Source organism: Acanthaster planci, linkage group LG12, assembly GCF_054643075.1.
Source record: "Acanthaster planci isolate LZ-2023a linkage group LG12, COTS_SCS, whole genome shotgun sequence".
Lineage (NCBI taxonomy): Eukaryota > Metazoa > Echinodermata > Asteroidea > Valvatida > Acanthasteridae > Acanthaster > Acanthaster planci.
The window spans coordinates 12,053,339-12,066,792 of NC_141788.1; the positions used below are offsets into that span (position 1 = coordinate 12,053,339).

Here is a 13,454-nt window from a genome sequence, read left to right on the forward strand (position 1 = left end):
TCTTAGCCCATGCTCAAGCAGACACCGTGAAAGAAGGCAGACACTGGCTCTTGTGTATATGGTAATTGGTCTTTGTGTGTAGCCCAGAAATGAAAAGACCGAATTTGCATCATAATCACCAGCATCACGATAGTCCCCACTTTGAAAAGAGCCACAGAACAATCAGCCTTTTCACCCTGTAATTCAAAGCGTGCAGAGCACGCTGGGCCACATACCGAGAATTTGCAGTTTGGCAGGTGGCCTTCGTGGCCAAGCGAGGCTGGGAGTCGGAATTCTTGGAGTCGGCTTTCGGAAAGAAATTCCCATCGAGAAGGGGTTAAAGTAAATATAATTCGCAGTGTTTTGCAACAATGTCTGGTGAAAAATCTAGGTTAGTTGGGTTTACCTTAAAATTTCCTCAACCCGATTTTATCTAATAAATGTAAAAAATTATTGATATTTGATTTTGAAATATCTGTTGGTGAACTCCCCCCAAACGCCACTGACTGCAAGTCTACCTGTAACAGTACACACATAATAGCTCACAACAAAAAGCCGACTTTTCCCAGCCACTATTTTGATTGTCCAGACCTGCCACTGGGCCAATGATCCCATGCACTAATAACGCTTCGAACAACCAGCAAGTCCGAACAAACAAAGCTTCCTTGCTATACAGTGTACCAACTGCAAGGGGTCTATTATTGCTGTTCCTGCATGGACAAATGACATGGACATGCCATGGACTACCACTGGACAAGTTCGGGAACGAACTTTAGTTTGGGCAGTAATTGCCTTTTATCAATGTGCATGTGCAATTCAGGCAAACTGAAACAACCCTTCTGTCTGTCTTCCACTAAATCTCATCGTTACGTTTAACTGTTCGCTGCAAATGCGATTCTCAACTTTTGGGAAAGGCCTCATCACAGGACAAACACGTCCATGTACATCATTGTATACCACCGCACACTGCGATGCCGTTATGGCATTCAGTTTGCATGGAAATCCCAATTGATTTCTCTAAAACACTTTTTTATGTTCAAACTATTTGACTGTTTTCTTTACGTTTGGTGTTTCATCTGTTGAACTCTGTTTCTTTTTTGGATATCAGAGTCAAATTTTCAAAATTGTGGAAAGTCAATTACATAAAATAAACGTAATAATGTCGACGTACATGTACGTAAACAATGGTACACAGGTAGTTCAGCAGATCTGTTCATATCTAGGTTTAATGTGAACTATCTGTTGTCCGAGGAGCGGGTCACCAGCTCCTGACCCTTGCATGTCGTGCTTGATGTTTTTAACGTTGGATCCGAGTATTTGTGAATCGGCCACATGGCTTCCGTGACGAGTTTTTCAAACCTGTGTTCACATGGTACCATGCTGAAACACTCATTCAAGGAATGTTTGATTTCTGTCATTGCTGAAAATAAACGTACAGTTAACGTGTGATCAGGAAAGCCGGGCCGGTTCAGGTCATAGAAAAGACCCTTGTACAGGACGTTTTTTCCCCATCTCTCCCGCCCCAAAATACGGTCCAACAATTTATCAGTTGATATTTTAGAGTAAATAGTGCACAGATTAGCCATTAGGGAATATACACTCACGGACAAATGAAAACATCAGTTAACAAATAAAAGGCAAATAAAATTTACTAAAATGATAAAGTCCTTTTCCCAGTTCTGGATTTTTCCCTGTCGCGGATCGCTTGGGAGGAAAAGCCAACTTTTAAAACTGTTATTCGATATCACATTTTCGCTGGGACGAGTGCTGTTTTGGAAGATGAAATGTCAGCTTCTCTTTTGTACAAATTGCATTTCCGAAAATTTCTAGAAGAATAATTTTGGACCGATTTCGCAATCACAAACGAAAAAGAAACATTCGAATGAATCACCTCCTTAGAAAATTATAAGGCAGAACGTCACTCGCTGCGTGTGATTCCAAGTACATATTCAATACATCAACTCTTACACTGAATGCATATCGCATGAAATGTATAAAATCTGCTTTCATTAATTTTATTGAACTTTTCCGAAGGCTGAATGTTTTCTTTTCCTTATTCTGTAGCACGTGCAAGTATACACATGCATGTGGCAGCCTCAACTATACGTACAAACTAGATTCGAATGTGACGTACTGGGTTTATAAACACACGGCGAACGGGGACGGACTTGGGATCGGCAGCTCGCTTGCTGCGCAGCTGAAATAAAACTTAAATCAAATTTACGCAAGTTTGAGCTTTAATTGTTAACAAAGTTATTTTCAGTAAGTAAAGAAATAATTTGTTAGAAAATCAGCTTCTTGTAGGGGTTTTGGCCGGAAAATTTTTTTTTGCTTGATTACTTTACATTCCCGACAAATTTTTTTTGAAGCGATCCAAAAAGTGGTTCAATAAACTGTTCCAGAAGACCTAACATAATCAAAAGTGTCATCGTCATCATATTCGTCAACCCTGTCAGTTAAATTTAACATTTAAATGTTTGAATTTTTCACATACAACAAAATTGTAGTCTCTCCTGTTCACAAGGTGAAATATTAACCGTATTTCACTGAAATTTGAGGATTATTTGAACTGCAAATCAGTTTTAGTAATTTTTGTAATCCGCAAATGGGAAAATGACTGCAGCCAGTTCAGCAGAATATTTTCACCGGCCTCTCCTTTGGATTGAGCTCTATACGGTTTCCCGTTAATTACAGGCTTACCAAGAGCTTTCAACATTTTTAACAGTACCTGGCCTGTACTGGTATCGTGTCCTGTGTCCATCTAGCAACACTACTGGTTATGGAAGTATTCAATAGCGTGTTCCATGGTCATTAAACAATGCTGAAAACCCAAGCAAACAAGATATCATGCAACATACCAATAGTGCTGGTAATGGCGTATCACCACTGGGCAAGGTTTGCGGTTTTATTATCTGTTGTTAATCCCCATCTAATCCAATACCATGGGTAATCTACCCTATACACGTACAAGATGTGCGGAATTGATCCAGGCACCATGTTGCATTTAATGTGAGCTGTACTGTAATCCCCCTAAAAAACAAAATGTCGCTGGCTCCGGTTCAGTTTTGCAGAATATGCTTTTCACAAATTTGTAAAATATTTGTGAGGATCCATTCATTTAAACAGGGTTTCTGACAAAAGAATAAAAATGCTGCTTACATTTACATGTAAGTAATCCTTCAGCTGTGTACACATTGTAACATAGTGAACCACAGCATCAAAGTACCAGAGCAACAATTGGTTTTACAAATGTTTAGAATGGTGAAGCTCATTTGAATCAAATAATGTAAAAACTTAAACAAAGCACCCATCTGCTTTTGATTTTCAGTTCACTTTCAGCACATTGGCTTCACTTATCTTTAACGTCATAACATGCATGTGCAATACGTGGTAACAATGTATCTCACATAACTCAAAGTGCCTAACTGGGTCAAAGGTCTGCCAAAAATTAAAATTGTAACAAATTCAAACTGTAGAAAGCAACGCAAATCCAGACATACATACATGTATGGCCTTTATTTCATGACTTACTTGACTTGAACCAAATTTCCCCTAAATGTAACAATTTTTCTGAAGCCTTGAAAACAGCATCAACTTTCTTTTGCACCTTTCATCTCAGCTACATGACAATGTTTTTGCATTGCACTGTGAGATACTTTTCGAAACAACCAGCTTGGTTGGTTACTTAGGCCAGGCCTGAGTTACATGTAAGTGCAAAAATGTCACGTGAGTGTTAAATCAAATGCAATTATGCTCAACCATAATTGACCAACTGTTCTGTGCCACGGACATCCCGCAGTATCAACTAGAACATGCCAGTCCCTGCCAAACACAAGACCCCTTGACAACCAGACGCACCTGTGGATGAAACGCAATATGCAAGGCTTATGCAAATAACCAACCTCATGAATACATCTGATATTATGGGGATCTCCATCCACATACTGCATGGCCGTCAACTGATATTGAAAGGAACTGCTTTTATAGATTTTTCAAATGAGGAGATGGAGAATAGCAGTAATAAATCTTTCATTGTTGCTTGGAAACAAAAATTATCAATCCTTGATCGTTGGTAAACTTACATGCTTGGATGAGCATGCAAAATATTTTCTTACTGCCCACTTGTTAGGATGGCCTTAGCTGAGACATCCAAAAACTGTCAGCAAGTATATCCCACTACACCACCACTGATACCACCAGCTTTCCCGAGCAGCCCGGGCACAGAAATAAACCCATTTTGTGAAGTTTCAACTGTTTACTGACATTTCAGAACACAATTTATTGTGTAACTATCTTGATTTCATTTATGTTTTAAGTTTTTGTTCAGATATGAACGCTTTTGCAGCTTTTTTTTTGCCATAAAATGCTTCCATCATGCATTAAAAGGCCACTAAGTTGGGACTTTCCAGTGAGCATGCAATCTCTGCTTTTTCAAATGTCTGTTCAATGTCAGGAAAACTATTCGGCAGTGTGGATGCACCCGCCAGCTCAGAGACTTTTTTTTCACCCGATTAAATTAATATTGTGCTGTGAACATTACATTCACAGATTTACTTCATTTTAACCACTTGCCACTGGGGTTTCCGGTACCGGACACGAAATCAGACAAAGGGAACTGAGCCTTGTAACGAAAGACCGTACTCGGAACAAAAAACCAGGCTGCTGGGCATTACAAACATTTCTTTCACTTTCAATAGTCGAGATAATCCAGCCTTGTTTTGAAACAGTATACCATGGTTTGGGGCATTTAGTGCGAGCGGATTTCCACTGGGGAGAAAGGGTCTCCACCCTTTCAGCGATGAGCCACACAGCACCGTTGCATGTTAATCTGGCCCCTATTGAAATGAGGTCAGCAGCGCACTGTGCCAGGTTCGTTAACAAAAGAAAGTTATATAACACTGCACAATCTGGGCTCTTTTTACAAAGTTGCAGGCCTCGCTGAAATACTCGGGCATCAATAGATTTTGTTTGTCAGACTAGAGTGGCCACTAGACAGTCCTTTGTGTGGGTGTAAGTGTCCAGTAAATGAAGAAAAGAATTTTTAAAGAATATTGAAAACAGAAGTGGTTAAATAACAATTGATCTGACTTCTAGGGGTATAGGCCTGTTTTCCGTTTGTTTCTTCTCCCATCGCAGAGATCACCTTCATGACTTAAAGTGCAGCTCAAGAATTTATGCAGACTGTACTGATAGGCACTCCCGCTCTGTTTGCAGTGGATGCGGCAGCTGTTCGCGTTGAGTGAGACTTAAGCATGAGGTGTCCACACGCGCTTGATGCAACACTATGTAGATCCATCTTGCAACAGAGTCCTTACTGACGGCACCATGTGGGAGCCTGTAACTGATTAGAAGCTGTTTTTCTTTGCTTTGACCCCGATTCCTGAGCGAACTGGTTTGTGCCAGGTAGTGTTTAAGGTAGGTGTACACACACAGGCGTCGGTCCGGGGGGTATGCTTTAAGTTTGATGATCATTCCACTGTTCCCGGGTTTACTTTGCTTGAGCAGATCCCGGATGGTGAAGATGGCAGAGCTGGCTTTCAACTGCATCTTGTTCAGGTGGAGTTTGTGTAAAGTCTGTGTTCTCTGCGCGGTAACCTATGCCAGAAGCATGACTAGTTTAAATGTCAGTTCCTTCAGTGAGAGAATGTGGGCAGGAGACAATTTGCACAAATAGTCAAACACAGTTTTACCAAAGTGTACCTTTGGGCTGGAGGTCTCCGGGTAAATGCCCCTTTCAGGAATCTGAAAATACGGGGGTGTTTACCCCCCTGTAAAACTACAAAGGATGAAAGCGCACTTCGTGCAACGTTAAGCGAGTTCAAGCCTAGTCCTCGTTCAAAATGTCAGTCAGGAATGTCACATGTCCACTGTATTTGCCTGCAGAGGATTTGTTTTCCTCGAACTGCTAAAGTTAAGCCATCGCTCGATGTATCCGCTGTACTGCATCCTGGTTGACTGTCTCCTAGAGGAGTGGATAATGTAGGCAGCTGTCTTTGGAACTCCTGTACTTTCGATGGATTGCCGGACAACCAACAACAAAGGAGTTCCAGTTTCTGGTTTAGTGGGTGGTAATTACCAGAAACAGGTTGGGTAGTAGATTGCATTTTTTGGGCATTGCAACAGGTATCTGAATTAACCCCTTCACACCGGAAAGCAGCTATAGCCGCCGTAAAAATTGAGATCCTCAGCCTGCTTTTCAAGTATTATTCTTGGCCCACGCTCGAGCGAACACGGTGAAAGAAGGCAGACCCTGGCTCTTGTATATATGGTAACTGGTCTTTGTGCATAGCTCAGAAATGAAAAGACCGATTTTATATCATAATCATCAGCTTCACAATAGTCCCCACTTTGAAAAGAGGCAATGGGAATGTGGAAGGGCGAGTAGAGCCACATGCCACTGAACAATCAGCCTTTTCACCCTGTAATTCAAAGCTTGCAGAGCACGCAGGGCCACAAACCGAGAATTTGTGGTTTGGCAGGTGGCCTTCGTGGCCAAGCGAGGCTGGAATTCTTGGAGTTGGCTTTCGGGAAGAAATTCCTGTCGTCAAGGGGTTTACAGGCCGAGCATTTTGGGGAACCATGTCTGGGTAGGCCATTTTGGGATGATCAGAATTCCTTCTGCTTTGTCTGAAACTATCTTTTGTAAGCATTTTCTGACAAGGCAGAAGGATGGGAAGGCATAAAAGTACAACGACCCCCAGCTTATGAAGAGTTCATCAACTGCCTCAGCTTCTGGGTTGGGTTTCCATGATACATATCGGGGAAGTTGGGTATTTAACCGGGTAGCAAAGATATCTATAACTGGCCTGCCAAAGAACTCCCATAACTGATTAAATATCTTCTTATTGAGCATCCACTCTGTTTCATCTTGAAATTCTTGTGACTTTCGATGTGCTACAGTGTTTTCTACCCCAGGTAAATGGGAAACCAATATCCAAATGGCTCTTTCTATACACCACTTCCACAATTGCTTAGCCAGTGAGTTGCAGCTCTCTAATTTTGAATACCCCCCATATGGGCAATGTAGGCTACTGCTGTCATGTTATCAAGATTCAATTTAACATGGATATTGTGCATGTTCCCGCAGAAGGATTTCAGGGTGAAGACGGCTGCTAGGAGTTCAAGATAATTAATTTCATTTTCCTCTGCTCTCCTAGATTCAGCACTGTTCCAACGACCCCCTATATGGGTGGAGCCATTGGTAGCCCTCCATCCTTTTCATGATGCATCTGACATGAGTTCCACATCAGGTCTGCCTCTATAAATGGAGGCAAAAGAACTATCAATATTTTGAATCCACCAATGCAGTCCCTCCTTGGTGGGTGGAGACAAGTACATGCACCTGTCAAAGTGGCCATAGTTCGCTTCCAGTGCCAAAGTTTTCTCCTTTTCCAGCTGTCTGTAGTGTAATGGCCCATTTTGCACAGCCGGGAATGAAGGTAACTTGCCTATAACCTTAGCCATCTGTCTAATTCTGGGTTTGGATGCAGCCAGTAGGGACTGGCAAACCACTTTAAGTTCCTTGCTTTTTGCAGCTGGCAAGACAACTTTCATTTGCTTAGAGTCAATAATAAACCCTAAATATTCCATCTCTTGTCAAGGGGTGAACACTGATTTGGTGGAGTGTATGCTAAATCCCAGTCCTGCCAGCATTTTGGCTGTGACTTGAACAGACAGCTCTGCTTCCTCTTTTGAGGGCACCACAATAAGCATGTCATCTATGTACCCCGTAAGGATATGCCCCATGCTCAATAATCTGGAGAAAGGGGGTTTCAAAATCTTGGTGAAGAGGCGGGGCCCTGAACTCAACCAATTAGTTGGGGCTTTATACTGACATAATTCATTGTTCCAGCAAAACTTGAGGAACTTTCTACATTCGATAGCAATGGGAACTGAATAGTAGGCATCTTTAAGGTCGAGTGAGGTCATATACCAGTTTTCAGTTATGAGATTCATTGCACTTTCAAAAGTGTCCACTTTGAGGTGTTTGTATTCAATATACTCATTCAAAGATGATAAATCCAATATCATGCAATATGCCCCCATCTTTCTTTCGGCGAGTGAAGATATTCGAGACATACTGATCATACTCATAACATGTCCTCTCCATGACCTCTTTTTGGAGGAGCTTATTTATTTCCTCCTCAACCCCCTGCCTTTCCTCGTATGTCAGTTTGTACGGTACTGGGGCAAAAACCTGCCTCGGGGCAGACCTAAGTTTCCAAACTCCAAGTGATAACCATTGATGGCCTCTAAAATCACTTTATCTGAGGTTAGTCTTTCCCATTCACTGTAAATAGCCTCAATCGACCACCTACATGCACATGATTTTTTTGTAAATGCATATTACAATCTATCCCCAACCCTTTGGTGTGTATACCTACCTTGACTGCAGTAGGTCTTGCCTGGCCTGCCAGGTAATCATCTACGTTGGTTTCTTGGCCTGGCTGTTCTTTTATTGGCCTTGGGTGTGCTGCCTCCCTTAATATTGGTTGGTGCGGTGGCGTGGGAACTGTTTCAGCTTCAGCTGAGTGAGGCTCCCCCCTAAAAAAGGAGCTTTGTTAGTTCCAGAGGAATGTCCACCAGTTTTTCCAGCCTGCAATTTGGAAACGTTTGTTTGCATAAGGGTGAAAACCCCCTCGTTGTTGGCGTGCAAAGGGCATCACCCCCATCGTGGCCTTCTGCTCCTCATGGAGTTCTTTTACCTGTTTTCCCAGATCATCATCAAACAACCACTGTGTCACCTTCGTTGACGGTCTGCACAGGTGGGCATATTTTTGGTTCAGGTCTGGCCTGATGAGCTCCTTGCGGAGACTATTCAGTTCAAAGTTGGCCGAGGCCAGAAGGGCGAGACCATCTTCCTGTTCAGTGGTTCATGGACCCTTAAAAGCACGAGCCACAGCAGTGACCCCCTTTATGAGAGGTTTCTGCACCCTTTAAAGCTTCAGGTCTCTGGAGCGGGTTTTAGCTGAGATATTGTCCCAGATTTGTGGCTTTACTTTGGGCACTGCCAAAGCCTCACAGTTACTGGGGCACTGATATGTGTCTGCAATGTCATTCAGCTTCTTTTCTTCCAGTTTTTCTGTTAAAAGAAAAGTTAGACTATTCGCAATGTCCTCCTTCATAGGATTACCAACCCCAGACCGAACAGTAAACCGGGAAGCAAACCCTTTGTCCATAGACAGTGCCTGTGGTGCCAGCTGTGACTGTGATTTTGAGTCTGGGTTTTCTTGGTTTGTGGACATTAGTCCACTAGCACAAGCAGATTCAGAAACCATGTCATCATCAGTTGGGTCACACAAAATGACCTCCTCATTAGTATTCTCCGTGCCTGCATAGCTATTGTAGCTAGCGGTTTCATCAGCTGCCGCCGCCGCCATGTAAGGCACCAATGCACTCATGATCATTTCTTGAAAACTCTGTGTTTCTTCCGCCTGCTTGCTCAAGTTTTTTTTAGTACAAGTCGTCCTTTTGCATAAGTCAGCGTGTCACTCTCGATCCCATTCCCACAAAAAACAACAAAATCCTTTGTGTAAGTCGGCAAGATCCTTCACCCTCTGGTCGGCAACACCCCACATCATATCAAGAACTTGGAACAGTTCGCCCAGTTCATCGACGGGTTGTCTCTATGCCCCACAGACATAATGGTCAGCTTCGATGTGGTCTCTCTCTTCACTAATGTACCCACATCTGAAGCATGCACCATCGCCAAGGATAGGTTACTTCAAGATCCCTCACTCATCGACCGGACCAACCTCACACCACATCAAATCCACGATCTTCTGATCAGCTGCGTATCATCTTCCTGCTTCCAGTGGAGAGACAAATTCTTCGAGCAGTCTTCCGAAACCTCCATGGGATCACCTCTATCCCCGGTTCTGGCAGACTTGTTCATGGAAGAATTGAGCATACAGCCCTCTTCTCCGCGGACCTCAAGCCCAGCGTATGGATCCAGTATGTGGACGACACTTTCGTCGTCTGGCCACACAGCCCACAAGACCTCCAGCTGTTCCTTCAACACCTCAACAGCCAACACAACGACATCCAGTTCATCATGGAGAAGGAACAAGACGGACGCATTGCATTCTTGGATGTCGAGGTTTCAAGACTACAAGATGGCACCCTATCCCACACAGTGTATAGGAAGCCAACACACACCGACTGCTACCTGGCCAAGTTGTACAATGTTGACTTAACTGGAGTTTTAGTAATGTGGACCCTTCTAAGGAGCACAAAAAAGTTGAGGGCACCCATTATGAAAGGTGAAAATATCAAGGGACAGGCCTACAGAGGGAATGAACTGCAAGTAAGGACAACTTTAAATCAAAAAGGCAGAAAGTATCGTGCCATGAAAAGGGCCATTAGTGGAATTCTCATGAATGTATTCATACCTTCTATGACATAATATTGGAATTCACCACAATAATTCACCAAACAACATAAAAAACCTCAAGTCAACACGATTTGCAAATGGCTGGTTTACAGTTTACATGCACATTTTGCCAAATGAACAATGGTTGATAATACATTATCAAAGAATGACTATTCCTGTATAGCTGATTGTCCAGTTCCAATGAGCTAGTTCCACATTTCAGAAAAAATAGGCTTTATTTTCAGAACGACAAAATTGCTGGGGACTCGATTCATAGTTTACTTGAAGATCTTGCCAAATTTTTTTTGTTTTTAGAACCTCCACCATAAATTAAGATGATCGGCGATGATCTTTTTTGATGATCTTCATTGACAACAGCAGTGCATAAAGCACGAAAAAGTGGTTTCAGTTTATGTAAAACCAATATTTCATTTTAAATAAATGGGCATTTAAGAAACAAAGAGAGTGGGTTGAAAGTGAATGTAAAAATTTTCACATATTAATATCTATATCAATCCTCCACAGTTCACTGCATAGTTTATGTTAACTCCCCCTCCTTCATAAGTGAGCCCCTGTTTTGTTCGAGGGTATGGACGTAACATGTGGGTTCCATACATAGATAGTCGCGTTACATCCGAAACAGGAGTTCGTTTTTTGGACCTGGAATTGTCAACTAAATCACCACTTTTCAAAAACTACAACCCAGACGTACTTTTGCTCAACTCGGCGTTCGCGGCTATATTTCAGTTCAAAAGAAATAATTTGTTCTTGCCAGAATGCCGAGCTTGGTTTCCACAGCCATTCTGTTGCATTGGTGTTCCATAAAGCGGAAGTGTGCGCCCCTTGTTGGACATGGATTTTTTCGTGCTTCAACAGCCCTTTCTAGAATTTGCCAAACAAAAGATCACATGCCAAATGTTGTCAGGTATGTATTTACGCTTGAAACATAGTTTCCACATGTTACATCTGTGATGTAGTTATGCCACCCACCCCAAGTTTGTTGAAAGTAAATTCAGCCATTAGAGACTGGTATCATTGATTTCGAAGAACAAGATTGTAGAAAGAATGAATCCTAAAACTTTGACAACGCATGTAGTGTGCTCATGTTTGGTAGATTTTGATTTTTTCCAATTTACAATTGATCAGAAAAACTCGACGGTTTCCAAGTTATGTCAAGATCTTGTTATTGACCATTAGTCCGTTACCATTATGTAATAATGGGTTGTACCGTGATCCCCTTGGAGGAGCCATACCTTGAACTTCTGTATAAACAGGTCTTTTAAGCAACCACTCCAGTTTGCATACTCCCATGACGGTATTATTAGTTAAACAAATAAAAAGGAAAATATGGTACATGCCCCCACAGGTAAAAAATACTATAGTCTTGTTGCTAACATGTCTAGTTCCACGTATCCCTCAAGGAGTAATGGTAGAGCGATTCCACGCTGTAAGGAACCGTGCTACTGAACACAACATGGTGGGTGCATGCAGGCCGGCAGGCCATAGTTTTCCCATTCCCGCCCCACACAGACATAGGATTTTGACGACATTCTGGCTGGAAAATTGTAAGTAAAGGTGCAAAATTTTTGGCACCGTTTTCCTGACAGGATATTTTCAGTGTATTTTGAATATAATCAGGGGAAAATGTGGTAAAGATCAACACAAATATTGCCATCCATGTGGCCATACATGTATGTTGCCACAAAGATTGCACTTCGTTCAAACCCGAACATGCCAACCGAATATGGGAAAATGTTTTGCCCGACCACAAAGTACCTCGTCTGGAAAGTCTCCCAAAACGAGTACATGTACCTACCTGAGCTTATTTCAAATGGCATATTTATGGTGGCAGTGAAATGTGCTCTACATAAAATACTGGAGATTGTCACTACTTCCAATGACGCACGAGCAGCTTTAAAGAGTCCCACTAATGCAACATGAATATTAATATTTCATGGGCAGCCAATCACAACATAATGATAAGGTGGATACTGAATGCTATTTACACACAAGGTTTGTACATGTGGAGTGCATACCCTGCACACATGTCCATTTACATTGAACATGTACATGTACGTGTGCAAATGTATGCACATGTACATTTGCAGCTGTTTTTTTCTAGCATAATGTTCACTGGCAATCGTTCAACTACAATCTTTTTCAGGCATGTCAAAATCATCAAAACCCGTATTTTATGGGGGAGAAATCATACTAATTTATTTTCAAGAATTTCCCGTAAGAAATAAGGCTAAATCGTGCTCGTTCGCAGGTCTGCTATTGCAACTTGGAGAAATCTTCACTGTGCACTGAAACTCAGTGTGGTTTCCATGTTACATCCACAACCCTCTACATGTTGCATAATGCCTGGGCATTTCAGTATTACTAGTTATGAGAATCCCAGTTAATAATGTGTCAAAACTTGGGGGGGGGGATTCACACATAATTTGAAATTTCAGCTCCTTTGTCACACTTTGTTATCCAATTTCATGGAATGACCCATATGTTTTGGATACAGTAGTGACTGCAAATTTTTTTTTTAGATTATGTTTTAATGTGTGTGTGGTGAAACAAGACCTACCATACAGATGGCGTGGTTTGTGGAACCAGGCAAAATACATCTACCAACCATATAAAGAGCTCGCTAGCATTTGTCTTTTAAATGACTCCCCAAAATTGTTAAGTATGATATGTAGCTGGATAATTTCCAGATATTTCTGGATGAAAACCTTTCTATGAAAATTAGTTTTTGAGGAGCCAGGGACCCTGGACTGTTTCTAGCTGTGGAACTATCAATTAACTGTATTTAAAGGGACAGACATTGTGTTCTGCCGTTCGTATTCATGAGGTTGGTCATGTTTCATTTCATCCCTTGTTGCAACGACAAGGCGCATGGCCAGCCCTGCTTATTAAACTTTTCCGTGAGTGAGTGCACACTACCATCCAATCTACCGATTCTCGACCTCCTGGACGATGATGGACTGATCGGCCAGAACACAGACAAACCGCGAAAGTATGCTTATTCAATTTCATGATGGTGCATAAGCACAGAGGAAGTAACCAAACACACTGTTTATGTGACTAGTTGAGGTAATGATGGGCAATA

At 42.0% G+C, this 13,454-nt stretch overlaps 1 protein-coding gene and 1 pseudogene across 3 annotated transcripts in view; both read right to left on the reverse strand.

The window, feature by feature from the left end:
- LOC110985312 (lysine-specific demethylase 4A-like) overlaps nucleotides 1–13,454 on the reverse strand; it is a 178,095-nt gene that overhangs the window by 50,578 nt on the left and 114,063 nt on the right. The gene's annotated exons all lie outside the window — the stretch shown is intronic.
- On the reverse strand, nucleotides 1,979–13,453 carry LOC147797155 (uncharacterized; annotated as a pseudogene).